This window comes from Ranitomeya imitator, chromosome 6, assembly GCF_032444005.1.
Source record: "Ranitomeya imitator isolate aRanImi1 chromosome 6, aRanImi1.pri, whole genome shotgun sequence".
NCBI classification, from domain to species: domain Eukaryota; kingdom Metazoa; phylum Chordata; class Amphibia; order Anura; family Dendrobatidae; genus Ranitomeya; species Ranitomeya imitator.
The window spans coordinates 175,921,674-175,939,016 of NC_091287.1; the positions used below are offsets into that span (position 1 = coordinate 175,921,674).

The 17,343-nt window shown below is 46.5% G+C and overlaps 1 protein-coding gene across 4 annotated transcripts in view; it reads right to left on the reverse strand.

The window, feature by feature from the left end:
- Positions 1–12,689, reverse strand: part of LRRFIP2 (LRR binding FLII interacting protein 2) — a 161,651-nt gene extending 148,962 nt beyond the window's left edge. For 2 of the 4 annotated variants that reach the window (XM_069730320.1, XM_069730318.1), the window contains exon 1: positions 12,394–12,521. The gene's annotated coding sequence lies outside the window, so the exon portion shown is untranslated. Of the gene's footprint in view, positions 1–12,393 lie in introns of all 4 variants that reach the window. The other 2 variants (XM_069730321.1, XM_069730319.1) reach the window with 2 other exon arrangements.
- Positions 12,690–17,343: the final 4,654 nt, after the last annotated feature.

The following is a 17,343-nucleotide window of genomic DNA, read 5'->3' on the forward strand; positions in this document are numbered from 1 at the left end:
ATGACAATAGCGACGTGATAACCGCTGTTGGGGATTTTTTTGAGGGTCAAGATCAAGAATTTTTTTCTAAGGGAATTCTAAGTTTAGAAAAGACATGGACTAAATGTATAGACTTGATAGGAGACTATGTAAAAAAATAAAAAAATTTTTTGACTATATTCATTGTGTTTAGTATTGATTATCATTACTTATGGATCGCCCCTCGTATTTTACCAAGGGTAACAGGAGGAATTGGACCCCAAAAGTTGTTGTACAATTTGTCCTGAGTATGCTGATACCCCATATGTGGGGGTAAACCACTGTTTGGGCGCATGGCAGAGCTCGGAAGGGAAGGAGCGCCATTTGACTTTTTCAATGCAAAATTGACTGGAATTGAGATGGGACGCCATGTTGCGTTTGGAGAGCCCCTGATGTGCTTAAACATTGAAACCCCGCACAAGTGACACCATTTTGAAAACCAGACCCCCTAAGGAACTTATCTAGATGTGTGGTGAGCACTTTGACCCACCGAGTGCTTCACAGAAGTTTATAATGCAGAGCCGTAAAATTAAAAAAATCATTTTTTCACAAAAATGATCTTTTCGCCCCCAATTTTTTATTTTCCCAAGGGTAAGAGAAGAAATTGGACCCCAAAAGTTGTTGTACAATTTGTCCTGAGTACACCGATACCCCATATGTGGGGGTAAACCACTGTTTGGGCGCATGGCAGAGCTCGGAAGGGAAGGAGCGCACCATAGGACACCATGTTGCGTTTAGAGAGCCCCTGATGTGCCTAAACAGTGGAAACCCCCAATTCTAACTGAAACCCTAACCCCAACACACCCCTAACGCTAATCCCAACCCTAACCACACCCCTAACCATAATCCCAACCATAACCCTACCACACCCCTAACCCTGACACACCCCTAACCCTAATCCCAACCGAAATGTAATCCAAACCCTAACCCTAGCCCCAACCCTAATGGTAAAATGGAAATAAATACATTTTTTTAATTTTTCCTAACTAAGGGGGTGATGAAGGGGGGTTTGATTTACTATTTATAGCGGGTTTTCTAGCGGATTTTTATGATTGGCAGCCGTCACACACTAAAAGGCGCTTTTTATTGCAAAATTTTTTTTTTGTTGCCACATTTTGAGAGCTATAATTTTTCTATATTTGGGTCCACAGACTCATGTGAGGTCTTGTTTTTTGCGGGACGAGTTGACGTTTTTATTGGTAAAATTTTCGGGCACATGACATTTTTTGATCGCTTTTTATTCCGATTTTTGTGAGGCAGAATGACCAAAAACCAGCTATTCATGAATTTCTTTTTTTTTTTTTTTTGGGGGGGGGGGGAAGGGGGAGAGGGGGGTCATCATGTTATAGTGTAAGATCGCTGATCTGACACTTTGCTGTGCACGGTGTCAGATCAGCCGATCTGACGTGCACTGCAGAGAGGCTTCCCGACGCTGGTAAGCCACCTCCCTGGAGGATGCAGCACCGCGACCATTTTGGATCCGGGGCCTGCAGGGAGGAGACGCTCGGTACAAAGCGAGCACATCGCGTTGTACCGAGGGTCTCAGGGAAGCCCGCAGGGAGCCCCCTCCCTGCGCGATGCTTCCCTATGCCCCCAGAACACTGCGATCATGTCTGATCGCAGTGTTTCGGGGGTTAATGTGCCAGGAGCGGTCTGTGACCGCTCCTGGCACATAGTGCCAGATGTCAGCTGCGATAGTCAGCTGACACCCGGCCGCGATAGGGCACGCTTTCCTCGTGAGCACGGCCGATCGCTATGACGTACTATCCAGTCGGTGGGCATACGGGCCCACCCCACCTCGACGGGATAGTACGTCTAATGTCAGAAAGGGGTTAAGGTACTAGGTCTAAGTCCCAGGTCAAGGCCCTTCTGAAGGAAGTCTAGAATCTGTGCAATGTTCGGATGTAATGGATCTGGAGTGTTCGGAGAACACCAAGATAAGAATTTTTTCCAGACTTTGCCATAAATGGCGTTAGTTACTGGTTTTCTGCTTGTCTGAAGGGTTTGAGTCACTTCATAAGAAAAACCCTTTGCTCTTAGTATTTTTTCTTCAGTAGCCAGGCCGCAAGGCTCAATCTGTGCCGATCTGGATGAAATAGGGGGCCTTGGCGAAGGAGGTCGTCCTGCTGAGATAGTAGTAGTGGAGGAGGTGGACCTTCCTGGGCAATATCCATCAGGACGCTGTACCAATTCCTTCCTGGGAGCGATCCATCGGATAGTATTTTCTGTAGTGTCCTTGCCAGAATCAGAATTCGTGGGAAGGCGTAGGTAGGGTTGAACCTCCAGGGATGGGAAAAGGCATCTACACCCAATGCCTTGTCCAGGTGTTCAGGGAAAAATATGTTTCCACTTTTGCATTCTGGCTGTCGGCGAATAAATCTACATCCGGGATTCCCCATCGTGTTACTAGGGAGAGGAAGTCCTCCTGGTCGAGGCACCATTCTCCCGGATGTACATCCTTCCTGCTGAGGAAGTCTGCTTGAACATTAGCGGATCCTTTCAGATGGACCGCTCTGATAGACAGGAGATTTTTATCAGCCGAGGAAAAATTCTTGCAGCCACATATTTTGATTTTACGAATTTCGTGCCCCCCTGGTGACGGAGGTATGCTATTGTGGGAGTATATGCACACATGATGACCCTGGACAAGGACCGATGCGGCCTTCAGCACCTCTTCTACCGCCTTAAGTTCCCTGAAGTTCGATGAGCTGGCTCGGATGTCTGAGGACCATATTGCCCTGGAAGTGGGACTTTTCGACCATGGCTCCCCATCCCCTCCGACTGGCATCTGATCTAAGTATTCTTAGGGGAAGCTGGTCCCAGCTGACCCCTCGCTGGAGATGTCATGCCATGCCAGGGATGACTTGACATGATTGGGAAGAGGAACTCTTTTGGTTAGAGAGCTCTGCCGTCTGTCCCAGGATGAGAGTACATGGGTCTGAAGAACTCGTGTATGGGCTTGGGCCCAGGATACCTCCTGGATACAAGATGTTAAAGAACCCAGGATAGACAGAGTGCCGAAGGGTGGGGGCCCTCAGGGCTCTGTACTCCGAGATATTCTGTGCCAGGTCGAGCTGATGCTCTCTTGGCAGAAAGGACGCTCTCACTTGCGAATCCAGCAGGACTCCTAGGAATTTCTTCTTTGTGGAGGGAAGAAGAGGAGGAGAAAAGGAAGCCGGGGAGCTGCGAGAGGACCCCGGCTGCTCGTCACCGCCTCGCTTTACCCCCGGAGGGTGCGCGGAATGGGCGGGAAAGAGGGTCCCGAGTCACATGAAGGACATGGAGACGGGAGCAGCTATGGAGGGAGGACAGCGGAGCCCCCGACCCCAGCTGCCCGACTCGTAGGTAAGCAAAGCTGGGTACTTCTGATCGCCGACCACGTTAGTACCAACAGAAGATCTCTTCATGCCCCATAGGGGACAGGAAAAACACTGGTGGTTGCAGGAAGGGGAGGGAATTTAATCTCTTTGTGTTTCCTGTCCTCCATTAGGGCGGGGAGACATCCTCCAATGTTGCGGTCGTGGAAGGTGACTGGAGAAATAACCCTTTCAACTTTGAAAAGATTTTATTTTAAACTTAGCTGGATCTACAGGTGATCTGCAACAATGGAACAAGTGAAGACCCATAAATAAAACAACGAATACATTAGATAACAGCCCACGCAGTATATAACACAGCCCACGCAGTATATAGCAGTGTGGGCACCATATCCCTGCTAAGTCATCTGGGTAATTTCGCAATGCATCACTGGGAACAGAAGCTGGCGGCAGCATCGCGCGCATTGGTGGACGGCGGAAGGTGAGAATAGCACAATTTTTTTATTTTTTTTAAATTATTTTTAACATTATATCTTTTTACTGTTGATGCTGCATAGGCAGCATCAATAGTAAAAAGTTGGTCCGGGATGGGGCGACACACTGGCACTGACTGCAGGGGAGTAGGGAGAGGCCAATTCGCGGCCGGACTATGCCTGTCGCTGATTGGTCGCGGATGGCAGGCATCGACCAATCAGCGACAAGAGATTTCCGTTAGAGACAAACAGACAGAAAGACAGACAGACATGCAAACAGACGAAAGTACCCCTTAGACGATTATATAGATAGATGGGGGACCCACGTCATTTTTTTAAATTAATTACTTATCAGATTTATGCAAGTACAGCAAGATACACACCACACATGCAAAGCACTAATTATATATCAAACAGATATCTATTTATCTATCATCTATTTACCTCATATCCAAGTATTTTTGTACATCTTTAACACAAAAAAATCTTTAATTTCTATTCTGCATTCTATTACGGTACGCGTCACACAGATGGCACACGTATGGTCTGTATGCGTGTGCTGCTGGAAAAAAAATCTGACATATCTACACATGGGTCACACGGACACAATATAAAATATTATAACGGATTTTGTTTAAAAACAGAGTAGTAATGGAGAGCTAACAACAAACCTCCCAAACTGATAAGTGAATGTAGATTGTGAGCCTCAATGGGGACAGTGATGACAATATACACTGCTCAAAAAAATAAAGAGAAAACTAAAATCCCACATCCTAGATATCACTGAATGAAATATTCCAGTTGTAAATCTTTATTCATTACGTAGTGGAATGTGTTGAGAACAATAAATCCGAAAACTTATCAACGTAAATCACAACTAATATCCCATGGAGGTCTGAAGTTGGAATAATGCTCAAAATCAAAGTGGAAAATTAAGTTACAGGCTGATCCAACTTCAGTGGAAATGCCTCAAGACAAGGAAATTATGCTCAGTAGTGTGTGTGGCCTCCAAGTGCCTGCATGACCTCCCTACAACACCTGTGCAAGATCCTGATGAGGCAACGGATGGTCTCCTGAGGGATCTCCTCCCAGACCTGGACTAAAACATCTGCCAACTCCTGGACAGTCTGTGGTGCAACGTAATGTTGGTGGATGGTGCGAGACATGATGTCCCAGATGTGTTCAATCGGATTCAGGTCTGGGGAACGGGTGGGCCAGTCCATAGCTTCAATGCCTTCATCTTGCAGGAACTGCTGACACACTCCAGCCACATGAGGTCTGCCATTGTCCTGCATTAGGAGGAACCCAGAGCCAACCGCACGTGGTCTGAGGATCACATCTCTGTACCTAATGGCAGTCAGGCTACCTCTGGCGAGCACATGGAGGGCTGTGCGGCCCTCCAAAGAAATGCCACCCCACAGCATTACTGACCCACTACCAAACCGGTCATGCTGAAGGATGTTGCAGGTTGCAGAAAGCTCTCCACGGTGTCTCCAGACTCTGTCACGTCTTTTGGCGAATTTGCCAATCCTGGTGTTCTGTGGCAAATGCCAAGCGTCCTGCATGGTGTTGGGCTGTGAGCACAACCCCCATCTGTGGACGTCGGGCACTCAGACCATCCTCATGGAGTTGGATTCTATACGTTTTTGCAGACACATGCACATTTGTGGCCTGCTGGAGGTCATTTTGCAGGGCTCTAGCAGTGCTCCTCCTGTTCCTCCTTGCACAAAGGCTGGGGTAGCGGTCCTGCTGCTGGGTTGTTGCCCTACTATGGCCCCCTCCACGTCTCCTGGTGTACTGGCCTGTCTCCTGGTAGTGCTTCCAGCCTCTGGACACTACGCTGACAGACACAGCAAACCTTCTTGCCACAGCTCGCATTGATGTGCCATCCTGGATGAGCGGCACTACCTGAGCCACTTGTGTGGGTTGTAGAGCCAGTCTCATGCTACCACGTGTGTCAAAGCACAACCAACATTAAAAAAAAAAAAAAACATCAGCCAGAAAGCATTGGTACTGAGATGTGATCTGTGGTCCACACCTGCAGAACCACTCTTTTATTGAGTGTGTCTTGATAATTGCCAGTAATTTTCATTTGTTGCCTATTCCATTTGCACAACAGCATGTGAAATTGATTGTCAAACAGTGTTGCTTCCTAAGTGGACAGTTTGATTTCACAGAAGATTGATTTACTTTGAGTTATATTCTGTTGTTTAAGTGTTCCCTTTATTTTTTTGAGCAGTGTATATAAAGCGCTGTGGAATATGATGGTGCTATATATGTAAGCATAATAAATAAAAAATACTTGGGAGAGTCGGGCACTTCTCCCATTCTCACAAAAAAAGTCTGTTACGTCTCTAGATATTGCAACACAACCCTGTAATACAGATTTCATGGAGAACGGTGTAACGCATTAGTTTCCCTGTGGTGGCGCACAATACAGAGAGGGAAAATCTCACAGAAACTAACAAAAGTAGATTTCCAAAGCAGACCATCATTAAAATTACAGGTGAGCAGCTAGAGGTAACCCCTTATTACTAACAAAATAAGACAGTTCTCAGTGAGGTGACACTACTATATAGTAATATGTGACAGTCCCGGTATAGGACAGTGAGGTGACACTACTATATAGTAATATGTGACAGTCCCGGTATAGGACAGTGAGGTGACACTACTATATAGTAATATGTGACTGTCCCGGTATAGGACAGTGAGGTGACACTACTATATAGTAATATGTGACAGTGCCGGTATAGGACAGTGAGGTGACACTACTATATAGTAATATGTGACAGTCCCGGTATAGGACAGTGAGGTAACACTACTATATAGTAATATGTGACAGTCCCGGTATAGGACAGTGAGGTGACACTACTATATAGTAATATGTGACAGTCCCGGTATAGGACAGTGAGGTGACACTACTATATAGTAATATGTGACAGTCCCGGTATAGGACAGTGAGGTAGCACTACTATATAGTAATATGTGACAGTCCCGGTATAGGACAGTGAGGTGACACTACTATATAGTAATATGTGACAGTCCCGGTATAGGACAGTGAGGTGACACTACTATATAGTAATATGTGACAGTCCCGGTATAGGACAGTGAGGTAACACTACTATATAGTAATATGTGACAGTCCCGGTATAGGACAGTGAGGTGACTCTACTATTTAGTAATATGTGACAGCCCCGGTATAGGACAGTGAGGTAACACTACTATATAGTAATATGTGACAGTCCCGGTATAGGACAGTGAGGTAACACTACTATATAGTAATATGTGACAGTCCCGGTATAGGACAGTGAGGTGACATTACTATATAGTAATATGTGACAGTCCCGGTATAGGACAGTGAGGTGACACTACTATATAGTAATATGTGACTGTCCCGGTATAGGACAGTGAGGTGACATTACTATATAGTAATATGTGACAGTCCCGGTATAGGACAATGAGGTGACACTACTATATAGTAATATGTGACAGTCCCGGTATAGGACAGTGAGGTGACACTACTATATAGTAATATGTAACAGTGCCGGTATAGGACAGTGAGGTGACACTACTATATAGTAATATGTGACAGTGCCGGTATAGGACTGTGAGGTGACACTACTATATAGTAATATGTGACAGTGCCGGTATAGGACAGTGAGGTGACACTACTATATAGTAATATGTGACAGTGCCGGTATAGGACTGTGAGGTGACACTACTATATAGTAATATGTGACAGTGCCGGTATAGGACAGTGAGGTGACACTACTATATAGTAATATGTGACAGTCCCGGTATAGGACAGTGAGGTGACACTACTATATAGTAATATGTGACAGTCCAGGTATAGGACAGTGAGGTGACACTACTATATAGTAATATGTGACAGTCCCGGTATAGGACAGTGAGGTGACACTACTATATAGTAATATGTGACAGTCCAGGTATAGGACAGTGAGGTGACACTACTATATAGTAATATGTGACAGTCCCGGTATAGGACAGTGAGGTGACATTACTATATAGTAATATGTGACAGTCCCGGTATAGGACAGTGAGGTGACATTACTATATAGTGATATGTGACAGTCCAGGTATAGGACAGTGAGGTGACACTACTATATAGTAATATGTGACAGTCCCGGTATAGGACAGTGAGGTGACATTACTATATAGTAATATGTGACAGTCCCGGTATAGGACAGTGAGGTGACATTACTATATAGTGATATGTGAAAGTCCAGGTATAGGACAGTGAGGTGACACTACTATATAGTGATATGTGACAGTCCCGGTATAGGACAGTGAGGTGACACTACTATATAGTAATATGTGACAGTCCCGGTATAGGACAGTGAGGTGACACTACTATATAGTAATATGTGACAGTCCCGGTATAGGACAGTGAGGTGACACTACTATATAGTAATATGTGACAGCCCCGGTATAGGACAGTGAGGTGACACTACTATATAGTAATATGTGACAGTCCCGGTATAGGACAGTGAGGTGACACTACTATATAGTAATATGTGACAGTCCCGGTATAGGACAGTGAGGTGACATTACTATATAGTGATATGTGACAGTCCAGGTATAGGACAGTGAGGTGACACTACTATATAGTAATATGTGACAGTCCCGGTATAGGACAGTGAGGTGACACTACTATATAGTAATATGTGACAGTCCCGGTATAGGACAGTGAGGTGACACTACTATATAGTAATATGTGACAGTCCCGGTATAGGACAGTGAGGTGACACTACTATATAGTAATATGTGACAGCCCCGGTATAGGACAGTGAGGTGACACTACTATATAGTAATATGTGACAGTCCCGGTATAGGACAGTGAGGTGACACTACTATATAGTAATATGTGACAGTCCCGGTATAGGACAGTGAGGTGACACTACTATATAGTGATATGTGACAGTCCCGGTATAGGACAGTGAGGTGACACTACTATATAGTGATATGTGACAGTCCCGGTATAGGACAGTGAGGTGACATTACTATATAGTAATATGTGACAGTCCCGGTATAGGACAGTGAGGTGACATTACTATATAGTAATATGTGACAGTCCCGGTATAGGACAGTGAGGTGACATTACTATATAGTAATATGTGACAGTCCCGGTATAGGACAGTGAGGTGACATTACTATATAGTGATATGTGACAGTCCAGGTATAGGACAGTGAGGTGACACTACTATATAGTGATATGTGACAGTCCCGGTATAGGACAGTGAGGTGACACTACTATATAGTAATATGTGACAGTCCCGGTATAGGACAGTGAGGTGACACTACTATATAGTGATATGTGACAGTCCCGGTATAGGACAGTGAGGTGACACTACTATATAGTAATATGTGACAGTCCCGGTATAGGACAGTGAGGTGACACTACTATATAGTAATATGTGACAGCCCTGGTATAGGACAGTGAGGTGACACTACTATATAGTAATATGTGACAGTCCCGGTATAGGACAGTGAGGTGACACTACTATATAGTAATATGTGACAGTCCCGGTATAGGACAGTGAGGTGACACTACTATATAGTAATATGTGACAGTCCCGGTATAGGACAGTGAGGTGACATTACTATATAGTAATATGTGACAGTCCCGGTATAGGACAGTGAGGTGACACTACTATATAGTAATATGTGACTGTCCCGGTATAGGACAGTGAGGTGACATTACTATATAGTAATATGTGACAGTCCCGGTATAGGACAATGAGGTGACACTACTATATAGTAATATGTGACAGTCCCGGTATAGGACAGTGAGGTGACACTACTATATAGTAATATGTGACTGTCCCGGTATAGGACAGTGAGGTGACATTACTATATAGTAATATGTGACAGTCCCGGTATAGGACAATGAGGTGACACTACTATATAGTAATATGTGACAGTCCCGGTATAGGACAGTGAGGTGACACTACTATATAGTAATATGTAACAGTGCCGGTATAGGACAGTGAGGTGACACTACTATATAGTAATATGTGACAGTGCCGGTATAGGACTGTGAGGTGACACTACTATATAGTAATATGTGACAGTGCCGGTATAGGACAGTGAGGTGACACTACTATATAGTAATATGTGACAGTGCCGGTATAGGACTGTGAGGTGACACTACTATATAGTAATATGTGACAGTGCCGGTATAGGACAGTGAGGTGACACTACTATATAGTAATATGTGACAGTCCCGGTATAGGACAGTGAGGTGACACTACTATATAGTAATATGTGACAGTCCAGGTATAGGACAGTGAGGTGACACTACTATATAGTAATATGTGACAGTCCCGGTATAGGACAGTGAGGTGACACTACTATATAGTAATATGTGACAGTCCAGGTATAGGACAGTGAGGTGACACTACTATATAGTAATATGTGACAGTCCCGGTATAGGACAGTGAGGTGACATTACTATATAGTAATATGTGACAGTCCCGGTATAGGACAGTGAGGTGACATTACTATATAGTGATATGTGACAGTCCAGGTATAGGACAGTGAGGTGACACTACTATATAGTAATATGTGACAGTCCCGGTATAGGACAGTGAGGTGACATTACTATATAGTAATATGTGACAGTCCCGGTATAGGACAGTGAGGTGACATTACTATATAGTGATATGTGACAGTCCAGGTATAGGACAGTGAGGTGACACTACTATATAGTGATATGTGACAGTCCCGGTATAGGACAGTGAGGTGACACTACTATATAGTAATATGTGACAGTCCCGGTATAGGACAGTGAGGTGACACTACTATATAGTAATATGTGACAGTCCCGGTATAGGACAGTGAGGTGACACTACTATATAGTAATATGTGACAGTCCCGGTATAGGACAGTGAGGTGACACTACTATATAGTAATATGTGACAGCCCCGGTATAGGACAGTGAGGTGACACTACTATATAGTAATATGTGACAGCCCCGGTATAGGACAGTGAGGTGACACTACTATATAGTAATATGTGACAGTCCCGGTATAGGACAGTGAGGTGACACTACTATATAGTAATATGTGACAGTCCCGGTATAGGACAGTGAGGTGACATTACTATATAGTGATATGTGACAGTCCAGGTATAGGACAGTGAGGTGACACTACTATATAGTAATATGTGACACTCCCGGTATAGGACAGTGAGGTGACACTACTATATAGTAATATGTGACAGTCCCGGTATAGGACAGTGAGGTGACACTACTATATAGTAATATGTGACAGTCCCGGTATAGGACAGTGAGGTGACACTACTATATAGTAATATGTGACAGCCCCGGTATAGGACAGTGAGGTGACACTACTATATAGTAATATGTGACAGTCCCGGTATAGGACAGTGAGGTGACACTACTATATAGTAATATGTGACAGTCCCGGTATAGGACAGTGAGGTGACACTACTATATAGTAATATGTGACAGTCCCGGTATAGGACAGTGAGGTGACATTACTATATAGTGATATGTGACAGTCCCGGTATAGGACAGTGAGGTGACACTACTATATAGTAATATGTGACAGTCCCGGTATAGGACAGTGAGGTGACATTACTATATAGTAATATGTGACAGTCCCGGTATAGGACAGTGAGGTGACATTACTATATAGTGATATGTGACAGTCCAGGTATAGGACAGTGAGGTGACACTACTATATAGTGATATGTGACAGTCCCGGTATAGGACAGTGAGGTGACACTACTATATAGTAATATGTGACAGTCCCGGTATAGGACAGTGAGGTGACACTACTATATAGTAATATGTGACAGTCCCGGTATAGGACAGTGAGGTGACACTACTATATAGTAATATGTGACAGTCCCGGTATAGGACAGTGAGGTGACACTACTATATAGTAATATGTGACAGTCCCGGTATAGGACAGTGAGGTGACACTACTATATAGTAATATGTGACAGCCCTGGTATAGGACAGTGAGGTGACACTACTATATAGTAATATGTGACAGTCCCGGTATAGGACAGTGAGGTGACACTACTATATAGTAATATGTGACAGTCCCGGTATAGGACAGTGAGGTGACACTACTATATAGTAATATGTGACAGTCCCGGTATAGGACAGTGAGGTGACATTACTATATAGTAATATGTGACAGTCCCGGTATAGGACAGTGAGGTGACATTACTATATAGTGATATGTGACAGTCCAGGTATAGGACAGTGGGGTGACACTACTATATAGTAATATGTAACAGTGTCGGTATAGGACAGTGAGGTGACATTACTATATAGTGATATGTGACAGTCCAGGTATAGGACAGTGCGGTGACGCTGTGACATAGCTCCCCCTTGTGGCAGGGCTGAGCAGCACACCAGGAGAGCAGGCATGCAGTAGAACTATGCGCTGTCACACACACTCCATTGTACTTCCCTGTCTGTCCACGAGACAAGCCGCTGAGTGTAAGGAGCACCGTGCTGTCCGTGCTCGCGAGGCCAGTGCAGGCTCGGCACCCGGTACAGGCAGGAGGAATGAGGGGAGAACACCTACCTCCACACACTCGGTTGTCACCCCGGTGCCTCTTCTCTCTCGCGGTTTCTCGCTCTACGTCCGGCCGGTGACGCACTCTGCGCATGCGCAGGCAGCCGACCCCAGCCTGCCGAGCCGTGACGTCTGAGTGGTTAGGAATTGGGGGTGGCTGGGTGGGGACGCTTGTCAGTGACTAACCAATAATGGCCCCGGTGCGGCTGTGACTACTTCCGCCATGTTTGCGCTCCGCTGAGCTTTGGTACCGGGCTGGGCGGTCGTGCAATGCTCCTTGTTGTCTCACCCTTCGAGTCACAGACGGTCGTGTCTGCACCAGTCTGTGCCCGCTGCTCTGAGGAAAAGATGGACGTGTGTATTGTGCCCCCTAGTGACCAGCACGCAGGACTGCTCAGTGTAATGGCAGCAGTGGGCAGCTCAGCCATGTAGCAGATAACGCAGAGCTGCGCCTGAGCCCGGTACCTGGGCAGGGTGTGCCCGCTGCTCAGCTGTGGCAGGAAGCCAGTAAGAGCCAAACACAGACTCGGGAGACCAATGTATTGGTGAGGGCAAGAACGGTATATGGTCCAGGGGCAACAAAGATATATGGACCAGAGGAAAGAACAGTATATGGGCCCGGGGCAAGAACAGTATATGGGCATAGGGCAAGAACAATGTATGGACCAGGGGCAAAAACAGTATATGGGCCTGGGGAAAGATCTGTATATGGGCCCGGGGCAAGAACAGTATATGGGCATAGGGCAAGAACAGTATATGGACATAGGGCAAGAACAGTATATGGGCATAGGGCAAGAACAATGTATGGATCGGGGGCAAGAACAATATATGGGCACAGGGCAAGAACAGTACATGGACCCGGGGCAAGAACAATATATGGTCCCAGAGCAAGAATAATATATGGACCGGGGGCAAGAACAGTATAAGGGCACAGGGCAAGAACAGTATAAGGGCACAGGGCAAGAAGAATATATGGGCACAGGGCAAGAACAGTACACGGACCAGGGGCAAGAACAGTACATGGTCCCAGGGCAAGAACAATATATGGTCCCAGGGCAAGAATAATATATGGGCACAGGGAAAGAACAATATATGGGCCCGGGGAAAGAACAGTACATGGACCCGGGGCAAGAATAATATATGGGCACGGGGCAAGAATAATATATGGGCACAGGGCAAGAACAGTATATGGGCACAGGGCAAGAACAGTATATGAGCACAGGGCAAGAACAATATATGGGCCCGGGGCAAGAACAGTATATGAGCACAAGGCAAGAACAATATATGGGCACAGGGCAAGAACAGTATATGAGCACAGGGCAAGAACAATTTATGGGCCCGGGGCAAGAACAGTATATGGGTCCGCTGCTCAGCTGTGATAGGAAGCCAGTAAGAGCCATACAGACTCGGGGGAGACCAATTTATGGGTTAGGGAAAGAATGTTATGTAGACCAGGGGCAAGCACAGTATATGGGCACGGAGCAAGAACAGTATATGGACCCCGGGCAAGAACAATGTATGGACCAGGGGCAAGAACAGTATATGGGCCCAGGGCAAGAACAGATTATGGGCCCGGGGCAAGAACAACGTATGGACCTGGGGCAAGAACAGTATATGGGCCAGGGGCAAGAACAATGTATGGGTCAGGGGCAAGAACAGGATATGGGCTCGGGGCAAGAACAATGTATGGACCTGGGGCAAGAACAGTATATGGGCCCGGGGCAAGAACAATGTATGGACCAAGGGCAAGAACAATGTATGGACCAGGGGCAAGAACAATATATGGACCCGGGACAAGAATGGTATAAGGGCACAGGGCAAGAACAATATATGGGCACAGGGCAAGAACAGTACATGGACCCAGGGCAAGAGCAATATATGGACACAGGGCAAGAACAATATATGGTCCCAGGGCAAGAATAATATATGGACCGGGGTGCAATAACAGTATAAGGGCACAGGGCAAGAAGAATATAATGGCACAGGGCAAGAACAGTACATGGACCCGGGGCAAGAACAATATATGGTCCCAGGGCAAGAATAATATATGGGCACAGGGAAAGAACAATATATGGGCCCGGGGAAAGAACAGTACATGGACCTGGGGCAAGAATAATATATGGGCACAGGGCAAGAACAGTATAAGGGCACAGGGCAAGAACAGTATATGAGCACAGGGCAAGAACAATATATGGGCCCGGGGCAAGAACAGTATATGGGTCCGCTGCTCAGCTGTGGTAGGAAGCCAGTAAGAGCCAAACACAGACTCAGGGGAGACCAATTTATGGGTTAGGGCAAGAATATTATGTAGACCAGAGGCAAGCACGGTATATGGGCACCGGGCAAGAACAATGTATGGACCTAGGGCAAGAACAGGATATGGGCCCGGGGCAAGAACAATGTATGGACCAGGGGCAAGAACAATGTATGGACCAGGGGCAACAACAGTATATGGGCCCGGGGCAAGAACAATGTATGGACCTAGGACAAGAACAGGATATGGGCCCGGGGCAAGAACAGATTATGGGCCCGGGGCAAGAACAACGTATGGACCTTGGGCAAGAACAGTATATGGGCCCGGGGCAAGAACAATGTATGGGCCAGGGGCAAGAACAGGATATGGGCTTGGGGCAAGAACAATGTATGGACATGGGGCAAGAACAGTATATGGGCCCGGAGCAAGAACAATGTATGGACCAGGGGCAAGAACAATATATGGACCCGCGGCAATAACACAATATGGGCACGGGGCAAGAACAGTATATGGACCTGGGGCAAGAACGGTATAAGGGCACAGGGCAAGAACAATATATGGGCACAGGGCAAGAACAGTACATGGACCCGGGGCAAGAACAATATATGGACACAGGGCAAGAACAATATATGGTGCCAGGGCAAGAACAATATATGGTCCCAGGGCAAGAATAATATATGGGCACAGGGAAAGAACAATATATGGGCCCGGGGAAAGAACAGTACATGGACCCGGGGCAAGAATAATATATGGGCACAGGGCAAGAACAGTATAAGGGCACAGGGCAAGAACAGTATATGAGCACAGGGCAAGAACAGTATATGAGCACAGGGCAAGAACAATATATGGGCACAGGGCAAGAACAGTATATGAGCACAGGGCAAGAACAATATATGGGCTTGGGGCAAGAACAGTATATGGGTCCGCTGCTCAGCTGTGGTAGGAAGCCAGTAAGAGCCAAACACAGACTCAGGGGAGACCAATTTATGGGTTAGGGAAAGAATGTTATGTAGACCAGGGGCAAGCACGGTATATGGGCACGGGGCAAGAACAGTATATGGGCCTGGGGCAAGAACAATGTATGGACCTAGGGCAAGAACAGGATATGGGCCCGGGGCAAGAACAATGTATGGACCAGGGGCAAGAACAGATTATGGGCCCGGGGCAAGAACAACGTATGAACCTGGGGCAAGAACAGTATATGGGCCCGGGGCAAGAACAATGTATGGGCCAGGGGCAAGAACAGGATATGGGCTTGGGGCAAGAACAATGTATGGACCTGGGGCAAGAACAGTATATGGGCCCGGAGCAAGAACAATGTATGGACCAGGGGCAAGAACAATGTATGGACCAGGGGCAAGAACAATATATGGACCTGGGGCAATTTCACAATATGGGCACAGGGCAAGAACAATATATGGTCCTAGGGCAAGAATAATATATGGACCGGGGGCAAGAACAGTATAAGGGCACAGGGCAAGAAGAATATATGGGCACAGGGCAAGAACAGTACATGGACCGGAGGCAAGAACAGTATATGGGCACAGGGCAAGAACAGTACATGGACCCAGGGCAAGAACAATATATGGACACAGGGGCAAGAACAATATATGGTCCCAGGGCAAGAATAATATATGGACCGGGGGCAAGAACAGTATAAGGGCACAGGGCAAGAAGAATATATGGGCACAGGGTAAGAACAGTACATGGACCCGAGGCAAGAACAGTACATGGACCCGGGGCAAGAACAATATATGGTCCCAGGGCAAGAATAATATATGGGCACAGGGCAAGAACAGTATAAGGGCACAGGGCAAGAACAGTATATGAGCACAGGGCAAGAACAGTATATGAGCACAGGGCAAGAACAGTATATGAGCACAGAGCAAGAATAATATATGGGCCCGGGGCAAGAACAGTATATGGGTCCGCTGCTCAGCTGTGGTAGGAAGCCAGTAAGAGCCATTCACAGACTCAGGGGAGACCAATTTATGGGTTAGGGCAAGAATGTTATGTAGACCAGGGGCAAGCACGGTTTATGGGCACGGGGCAAGAACAATGTATGGACCTAGGGCAAGAACAGGATATGGGCCCGGGGCAAGAACAATGTATGGACCAGGGGCAAGAACAGTATATGGGCCTGGGGCAAGAGCAATGTATGGACCTAAGGCAAGAACAGGATATGGGCCCGGGGCAAGAACAATGTATGGACCAGGGGCAAGAACAGATTATGAGCCCGGGGCAAGAACAATGTATGGACTTGGGGCAAGAACAATGTATGGACCTGGGGCAAGAACAGTATATGGGCCCGGGGCAAGAACAATGTATGGACCAGGGGCAAGAACAATGTATGGACCAGGGGCAAGAACAATATATGGACCCGGGGCAAGAACACAATATGGGCACGGGGCAAGAACGGTATATGGGCACGGGGCAAGAACGGTATATGGGCACAGGGCAAGAACAGTATATGGACCCAGGGCAAGAATAATATATGGGCACAGAGCAAGAACCGTATATGGACACGGGGCAAGAACAATGTATGGGCCCAAGGCAAGAACAGTATATGGACCCGGGGCAAGAATAATATATGGACCCGGGACAAGAACAATATATGGGCACAGGGCAAGAACAGTATATGGGCACAGGACAAGAACAATATACGGGCATAGCGCAAGAACAGTATATGGACCAGGGGCAAGAAC